The 9,651-nt window shown below is 38.6% G+C and overlaps 1 protein-coding gene across 2 annotated transcripts in view; it reads left to right on the top strand.

Moving 5' to 3' along the window:
* Positions 1 to 2,419: 2,419 nt before the first annotated feature.
* The window catches only part of LOC127424179 (semaphorin-3F-like), a 62,536-nt gene continuing 55,304 nt past the window's right edge, over positions 2,420 to 9,651 (top strand). For both annotated transcript variants that reach the window (XM_051669140.1, XM_051669139.1), the window contains exon 1: positions 2,420 to 2,785. The gene's annotated coding sequence lies outside the window, so the exon portion shown is untranslated. The remainder of the gene's footprint in view (positions 2,786 to 9,651) is intronic.

The raw sequence follows: 9,651 nt of genomic DNA, 5'->3' as shown, positions 1-9,651 counted from the left end.
TAGAACTATTGTTTAAAACAAAACTGACAATGGATACTTGGACAATTCTTCTTAGACTGTCTTAAATGTTATTCAAACTTTAGGGTGATTAGTGGAACTAATAAGATTTACAGCACATTTACGATCTTGCTTTACTATCAAAACACGGCAAAACAGCTAGGGGTTAGTGTCATTGCCGGTATGACCTCTCAATTCATTTCCACAGAACTGCCTGCATTCTCTAAACCCCTACACCTAGCTGCATACCTCGGCTGTCCCTAATAATTTTCTCCTTGTGGAAGCAAACAAGGCCAATCGATTCATTCTCTCAGCAGGTAGATGAGTACTGCAGCAGGACTGTCAGTGGAATCGTGAGCATCTGCAAGAGTGAGAGATTGAATTGGCTTTGTGAGACGTGGAGGCTTATGACTGATTCCAGAAGGTGAAGGGTCTTGGGCTCCATTGGAGAACAGGGTGACCTCCACACAAAGGACCAAACAGAGACATGGGGTTTGTTTTGGAAGCAAATAAGACAGACGCACACTCATACACACATACTCTCACACATGGATACACTACACATACACACGTATACATACCGTAAACACATAGGACAGGAATCTGAGCATGCCCTGATGTGAATGCTGTCTTTAATCCTTTTCCTGGTCACCCTGCTCCATTCGTTGTGAGCCACCGAGTCTGGACTCCCAAGAGTCTCAGGAATTCCCAGGCCGCTTTTTACCCTATTCCTGCATGGAGACACTGGACACAATAACAGCGCAGCCTTGTCTGTGCGGGGTCAGATCCCTCTCAGTGCCTTTCTCTCTCTCTCACCCCTTATATTGATGAGCCAAAAACCTGTTAGTTATTATGGTTGGTTACAGTATATTCAAAGAATAGCAAAATCACTGATCTGGTGGGGCATGCTTACAGTCTTGATGCTGTTCAGATGTAAGAGGTTTGCCCAAACCATCATCACATCATCACAGTCTGTGAAAAGGGTCCATTGAGAAGTTAACGGAATAGTTCACAGAAAAAATTAAAATTCTCTCATTATTTACTCACCCTTATGCCATTGCAGATGTGCATGACTTTCTTTATTCTACTGAACACAAAGAAAGATTTTGAGAGAATATCTAAGCTCTGTTGGTCCTAACAATGCAAGTGAATGGTACCAACATTTTGAAGCTCCAAAAGTACACGAAGGCAGCATAAAAGTAATCCATACAACTCCAGTGGTTAAATCAAAAACTTCAGAAGCGATATGATAGGTGTGGGTAAGAAAGAGATCAATATTTAAGTCTTTTTTTACTATCAATCTCCACTTTCACTTTCACATTCTTCTTCTTTTGATTTCACATTGTTCTTACATATCGCCACCTACTTTGCAGAGAGGAGAATTTATTGTAAAGAAGGAATTAAATATTTTCTCACCCACACCAATCATATCCACTGGAGTCTTATGAATTAAGTTTATGCTGCATTTATGTGCTTTTTGAGCATCACAATTTTGGTACCCATTCACTTGCATTGTCAGAACCTACAAAGCTAAAATATTCTTCTAAAAATATTTGTCTGTGTTCTGCAGAAAAAAGAAAGTCATACACATCTAGGATGGAATGAGGGTGAGAGAATATTCATTTCTGGGTGAACAACCGCTTTAAGAATTTCACTAGCAAAAACCTCACCTGACTGTCTTACAACTAAAAAGATCACATACATAGCCAAAATAGCTATGAGATGCTGCTATGTTTATGGTGTTTTAGGTTTCCAGAACATTCTCTGTTCACCCCATAAAGCAAATGTAAATCTACATTAAACACAGACATACTGTATAATTATCTCCACAGTGAGAGCTGAAGTATATATTACAACATGTAGAAACACAAATGCTTGTTCTGTTAGGTCCTCTATGAAAAATATCAGCTAGGATTAATCTTGACAGTTTTAGACCCAAATGTTCAAATATTAATCTTTTCAGAGTTCTATTCATTTAAACATCTCTGCGGTTAGAAGATAAGACTATTATCACCAGAGTGTCAGAGCTGCTGACAGAGCCCGGCACTTTGACGCTCTTTCACATCAGAGAGAATTAAATATGAGGCCTCACCCCTAATATGAGGTTTATTATAACCCATGCAACCTGACACCAGTGGTAATGACTCCTACAATGACTGAAGTTAATAGGACTCAGTATTGGGAACTCCATGTACTAGCTTATTAATTAATAACTTCCTCTTTGAAAGATTAACTAAGAGGCCTGTTTTTTAAGCTGGATGACAACCCCTCATTCAGTGCCTCAGTCAGGCAGTCGGGGCTCCGTGTAGTTATTTTGCCTGGTGGGGAGCTGGTTAACACTGACACGGCTGACTGGTTTTAATAGGGAGGTACCGGAGAGAGGGCGAGGTACAGCACACAGCACAGCCGACACCTGCGAACACTTGACTGGACTCGTACAGGGGGAGCTCGACTGACTCTGGAGTACTAACGGATTTATTCCTCCTAATATTCTGAAACAATGACAATGCGAATGGAAATGTGAACGATTTTTTTTTATTTTTTAGCCTCGCGCATTTCTTTAAGAGTAGCCGGTTTGTGAACCTTAGTACATTAGTTAGTATTAGCTGTGACGTTTGGAAACTTTGGTAACTCGCAGAAAAACGAAGAGGGAACCGAGAAGCTTGCGAACAAATGGACATTGACGCATTTTTGTGAGTTTTTTAGTTTGTGACTGTTGTCTACGCGTCGTACAGCTGTGTGCCACGGAATGTAACATCTTCGCATCTCAAGTTACCTGGACTAAGAAGTAAGTACCTCGTTCAACAACGATGTTGTAAATGACGGTTATAAAGCAATTATATTTTCTTCTAGTTTGAAACATTAAGCAAAAGCATTACTATTATGTTTGTTTTGCGGTTTGTTATTGTATTGATTTTTTAGTTCTTTCTCTCTGCTTTATCATGTTTCATGTCACATACAGTCTCACTCTCGCAGCCTAATGAGTTGCCTCCCTAAACGGCACTTAGGCATTGTAGGCGCGTGCAGCGTTTGTGGGCATCATCGCGCGCCCAGAAATGCAGCTACACTGGAAAAAGTGAGAATGCTCAGTTTTGTATTTTTACTCGATCTGACACTTAAAATAATAATAATAAAATAAACTAATGTAGTCAAGATGATTTAGTCATAAATAATAGTTTTGACTCGAATAGACCTAGTTAATGTAGATGTTACCACATGAAGAATATTTTTTGGTTACTTGACAAAATAGCTGTGTATGATTTTGTATGTTTGATGCCCCAAAATACTGTCTAGGTAGTCAGCTCACTATACTGTAGGTTTTAAGACCATAGTCCTAAGCCTGCGACATCAATCTTCAGATGCCACGAGGTTCCCACATCAGCTTTTATCGTCCACTTTGCACACCCAAGCCAAATTCACCTAGGAATTGTCAATTTTCCGTTTAAACAAACTCAGCAGGCAGCTTTTAAGGAGTATATGGTGAAATTTCAAAATGCACATCATAGCCACAAATACAGTAGCCCTATTTTATTCATTTACAGCCCTAACTTATAAAGTTAAAAGCAGAACATATTTTTTCATCTGTTTATGTTGACCGTCCCTATGATCAGGACAGCAGTTAATTTGTTTCTGTTGTTAATAAAGTTTCTAACTCTTAAGTTTGCATTAAGTGGGAGCAGACATTAAATATTCACTTTTTCCATTAATAGTACATAATATTAACCTATCAGTACACAAAGGGCAGTTTCATTGCAGTTGGTACAGAGTTCAGGAAAGGTCAGAATTATAAGTGAGGATAAAACTTTTAAATATATGGTAACTAGTGATGGGAAGATCGGATCATTTTACTGACTTGAATCTTTGAGTCTCTTTCAGCAAAATGAATTAATCTTTTTTCAAGTCATTTAGTTCATTTGAGCAGAATTAAATTAAAATGTTACATTTTCAATAACCAAATCCCCCCAACACGTATACTTACGCACACTTTGATTATAGTCCCAATAAGGACAAATGTATAATGCAGCCAAGTACAAATTATGAGAAACAAATGATTAGTTCACCTCTGGATTGAATCTTCTTGTCTGAGTCGTTCGTTCTTTTGTCACGTGACAGCCGAATGTGCATAGGGTACACGGCTGTCCCGTGACAAATGAATGAACGACTCGGACCAGAAGACTCAAGAGGTGAACTAATCGTTTCTGTTTCCTGTGTGTGCAATGCATAGCGTATACGGCGGTCACGTGACAAAAGAATGAATGACTCGGACCAAAAGACTCGAGAGGTGAACTAATCATTTCTGTTTCCTGTACAGCGCCTATGCGGTTTTCACATAACAAACGAACGGAGGTTGCACAATGCACATGCGCGGTCAACACAAAATGAACGAATCACTCTCTGAGACTACTCGTTCTTCTGAGTCACATAAAAGATTCATTCAAAATGAACGAATCGTTCATGAATGACCCATCACTAATGGTAACTAGTTTGTTTCTTTAAAGGTGCAGTATGTAAGATTCAGAAACCCTTGTTATTAATGACACCTTTGGCTGTTAAGTGAACTGCAGCCAGCTACCTCATGCACACACTCCATAGGGATGTGAGCGAGCAAGCATTGGCCAAAACAATGACGTAACGTACAAACGCAACGTACTGAACATGATTCACCGGCATCATGCTGACAGATGTGGTAGCATAATTAAAATTACACAGTTATGATTGTTTTACTACAAACTTTGAGATTAAACTAAAACTACTTATCAGCTAACATAGCATACTGATACACACATAGAGCTACGTACTACTGAACTATACCAGACAGTTTACTGTTGTACTGCACTGTTATGTTGCACTATTGTATGTTTTGTATGTCATATGTTATACTACGATCAAGAAACCAGCGTATTTGCTTACATTTATCCTGTATATCTGACTTTTAGTATAAAGAGAATATCGTTGAAATTATTTGAAAGTTACGAAGCAAGGTAGCTTGCAATTCGTCAGTGTTAGCAGGCAAGATCAAGTTAGCTAAAATTACACAGATCAATCCTTATGGCACTATATTTCACATGCTTTGCAGTTATGTAAGCTTATCTGTCCAATAAGAAGAACGCCAGATCAGGGTAGGTTTTGATCCCCAAAACCGAACGAAGGTCCCTCTGGGAATCAAAAGCCCTGCCTATGTTCACTCTAGTTTTCGCTTGACCACATTCACGTTCCCGCTTAGCCAGACAGGATTCAGTAGATACATTTTTTATGTATATTTTTGGCTTACTCGGTGTTTGTGTAGGAGTCAGTGTTGTGCTGGGAGCCGGACGTTTGCTGGATTCCATCTCTAAGATAACGTTGCCTAGTTTTGCAGTTTGTTGTCGCAGTTGAATAGCGGAAGAGAAGCACTGAGGCAAGGCTCTCGGGAGCATGCATAAACGTCACATCCTTTGGATTTTCCCCGGCAAAACCGAACTGCTCCCTTCGCATGAAAATCAGTCTACAGGCTTTAATAGGCAACCTAGGAAGTCCAGAAAGGGCTCATTTTTTAAGTTGCATTACAAGCCGTTCACACATTGGCAAAAAAAGGCGAATATTACATGAAAATGATTACATACTGCACCTTTAAGCAATTTAGTTTTTTTTTTATGTTTTTTTTAATTTATTTTTTATTGTGCGTCTGTACAGCATTTAGTGGTTTCTGGTATCAGGCCCTCTATATGTGTGACGTGTGGCAGGACACTTTATTAAGACCCTGAAAGACCTCAAATTACTCTACAAAACACGAAAATGCTCTTAGTGGTTATGACTTTGCAGCTGTTTTGAAATTCATGTCCTTTGCAGCAGGTTAAACATAAAAAATGTATTTCAAGTTATGTTTCTTGCTTTGGAAACTTGCGAATGATTTTTGATGCCAGAACAAAGATGATGAAAAGGGAATTGATCCGTAAATCAATTTATGTGCTTGTGTTTCAGTGGGTTTTAGATTACTTTAATGCATTGCTTCAAGGTTTTTATGAATTCTCCCTTAATTCGCTTTGGCCTTCATACTAAATTCCTCTGTTATGTTATTAGTCTTGTGTCTTTGTGTGCTAATGCACATTAAAGCAATTGCTTGCTTTAAGAAGTGGATGCCCTGAAGTAAAGGCGGTCTATGCTGTTTGAGTGGAATTTTCACCAGTCTATTAAAATTATTCACAAAATCAACCTTCTGCTTGAAATTCTTGAGAGTGGAATTCTGGGATCCATGTGGATTGCTCCTCATCAATTATTGAACAGTTATGAGGCAGAAGTGGAAAGAAGGTCTGAAATCGATTGAGAGGTATCTTGCCCTCAGGGGTTCACTGGATCTGCCTTTATTTTGGTATTGTTGACAGGCCTTAGTGAAATATTAATCTTGTCAATCATAGTATGCACTGACTTACCTAGAAACTGTGCAGTCCATACTAATATCCTTGCACCAGCTTTTTTTTTTATTACATGCATTTTTTATTTTTGTCGATTTAGACTGTTATAAGTCATTGATAGACTTTTGCAATGGAGACAATACAGTGGCTCCAAAAACTATTTGGGCCACACTTAAAAATCATTAGTTAACAATATATCAAACCAAGAGGTAGGGATGCACAATATATCTTGACCATATTGATATCGGCTGATAAATGTGAATTTGAAAGTTATCGGTTATCGGTCCAATAAGAAAATTTGCTGATATATTATGGCTTTTTCAGGCACATGCTTCTTGCCACGTGGGTTTTGATTGGTGCCTTCTGACTTTGCTTTAGAGGATCATACTGGATCGGAGTAAACACTCCACTATACAGTATTTATGTCACTGTATTTATAGAAGTAGCTCACGAGTCATTATGCTTTAAATAAAAGGAAGTTTGCAATAGGAATGTAAAAGTTCTTTACTTAACTGGTTCAAAGTAGGCAACATTTAGTAAATGTAAAAGTTTTAGATGTTTCTTGCAGGTTCCTTGTTTTCTGCAATTTAAGTGGTTTTAAAATAAAAACAATCCACTTTACATGATTGTTTTCATTAGAAGTGCTCCGGTTGTGACTTTATATGGTGAGCCTTTTGTTTTTGTATTCAGACGCACAAAATGTAGATTTATATCCAAATATAATCGACAAATATATCGGTTATCGTATTGGCCACAATTTCCATATTGGTGCATCCCTACCACGAGGCATCTGCAACAAATGATGCTCCATTTTTTGCAATTATTTAATCAGTTGGTCCCAATGTGATTTTTAGTGAATGTATGAAGTCAGTTCACAGCAGTGTCCACAGGTGTTGTTACAGTGCATCCGGAAAGTATTCACAGCGCTTCATTTTTTCCACATTTTGTTATGTTACAGCCTTATTCCAAAATTGATTAATTATTTTCCTCAATTCTACAAACAATATCCCATAATGACAACGTGAAAAAAGTTTGTTTGAAATCTTGAAATCCTGTTGGAAGATGAACCGTCGCCCCAGTCTGAGGTCCAGAGCGCTCTGGAGCAGGTTTTCATCAAGGATGTCTCTGTACATTGCTGCATTCATCTTTCCCTCGATCCTGACTAGTCTCCCAGTTCCTGCCGCTGAAAAACATCCCCACAGCATGATGCTGCCACCACCATGCTTCACTGTAGGGATGGTATTGGCCAGGTGAAGAGCGGTGCCTGGTTTCCTCCAGACATGACGCTTGCCATTCAGGCCAAAGAGCTCAATCTTTGTTTCTCATGGTCTGAGAGTCCTTCAGGTGCCTTTTGGCAAACTCCAGGCGGGCAGTCATGTGCCTTTTACTGAGGAGTGGCTTCCGTCTGGACACTCTACCATACAGGCCTGATTGGTGGAGTGCTGCAGAGATGGTTGTTCTTCTGGAAGGTTCTCCTCTCTCCACAGAGAAATGCTGGAGCTCTGTCAGAGTGACCATCGGGTTCTTGGTCACCTCCCTGACTAAGGCCCTTCTCCCCCGATCGCTCAGTTTGGCCAGGCGGCCAGCTCTAGGAAGAGTCCTGGTGGTTCCAAACTTCTTCCATTTACAGATGATGGAGGCCACTGTGCTCATTGGGACCTTCAATGCTGCAGAAATTTTTCTGTACCCTTCCCCAGATCTGTGCCTCGATACAATCCTGTCTCGGAGATCTACAGACAATTCCTTGGACTTCATGGCTTGGTTTGTGCTCTGACATGCACTGTTAACTGTGGGACCTTATATGGACAGGTGTGTGCCTTTCCAAATCATGTCCAATCAACTGAATTTACCACAGGTGGACTCCAATCAAGTTGCAGAAACATCTCAAGGATGATCAGTGGAAACAGGATGCACCTGAGCTCAATTTTGAGTGTCATGGCAAAGGCTGTGAATACTTTACACTTTACAGCAGGTACACCAGGTACTTGTGATTTTTTTTCATTTTTTATTTTCAATAAATTTGCAAAGATTTCAAACAAACTTCTTTCATGTTGTCATTATGGGGTATTGTTTGTAGAATTTTGAGGAAAATAATGAATTTAATCCATTTTGGAATAAGGCTGTAACATAACAAAATGTGGAAAAAGTGAAGCGCTGTGAATACTTTCCGGATGCACTGTACATTACGCATGGACATGTTCCACTAAGTTTGAAGACCCGTAAGTGTCCAAATACTTTTTGTCTTAATTTTGAACAGTATTTCTATTGTTTTAAACCTAACAACCTAAAGTTTATTTGTAAAATGTTTTGTAAAAAAGTGTGCGAAAAGTCTCTTTTTTTAATGATTCTGCTTGGTTTGATATTTTGCTATCTAATGCAGTGCCATTCATACATTATTTAAGTGTGCCATTAAAGTGTCCACATTTTATTTGTGGCCACTATATATAGATTACTGACATGCTTTTCATCCATTTTTTACCCATCCTTTCTTTTAATTCAGGTAATTTTTTTCCAGTTGTAATAAGAATGATGAAGATACAAGGTCAAAAGACTAAAGTAAGAATTCCTTTATTGAATTGGTCACTTTATTCTATTTTGAGCATTTCTAGCAGACATTATGAGGTCATGTTTTGGAAGAGCTTATGTGTGACGAGACAGGAGAGGAATGAGAATCTAAATGCAGCCTTTTTAATCAAACAAAGGAAACCAGGTAACTCAGAACATAATGAAACAAAACACAGGGAACAAAGAACAGCATAATACAGACAAAGACTGACAAAGAAACCAGGGGAAAACAAGGGCTTAAATACACAAGGAAAACAAGGGAACTTGGAACACCTGGGGAAACAATCAGGGGTAAACCAATCATGAAAAGAAACTACAAAGGACTACAAAACTAACAGGAAACAGGAACAGGGAACTAAACCAGAATTTCAACATAAAAGTCAATACAAACAACAGGGAATATGTGACAGTATGAGAGAATTGAGCTGATGCATTGCGATTTAACACATTTTTAAAGTTAAGAAGGGGAATCATTTTTTCATGAACAGCCCCAAAAGGCACATAAATATTCACCAGGAAATTTTTCCAAACATGTTTCAAAGAGCCCAGATAAGGATAATTTATATCTGTACAAACATGTTGAAATAATGTTCTGAGTGTAATGGGGAACATTTATCATGCGAACACAAATGGTTCTATATTATTTTATCTGCTATTATTTGCAAACAGGTTTTAAGAAATTAGAGTTTGTTGATGT

Source organism: Myxocyprinus asiaticus, chromosome 33 (genome assembly GCF_019703515.2).
Source record: "Myxocyprinus asiaticus isolate MX2 ecotype Aquarium Trade chromosome 33, UBuf_Myxa_2, whole genome shotgun sequence".
Classification (NCBI taxonomy): Eukaryota; Metazoa; Chordata; class Actinopteri; order Cypriniformes; family Catostomidae; genus Myxocyprinus; species Myxocyprinus asiaticus.
Note: the sequence above shows the minus strand (reverse complement) of the source record. Positions and strands in the feature narration are given on the sequence as shown.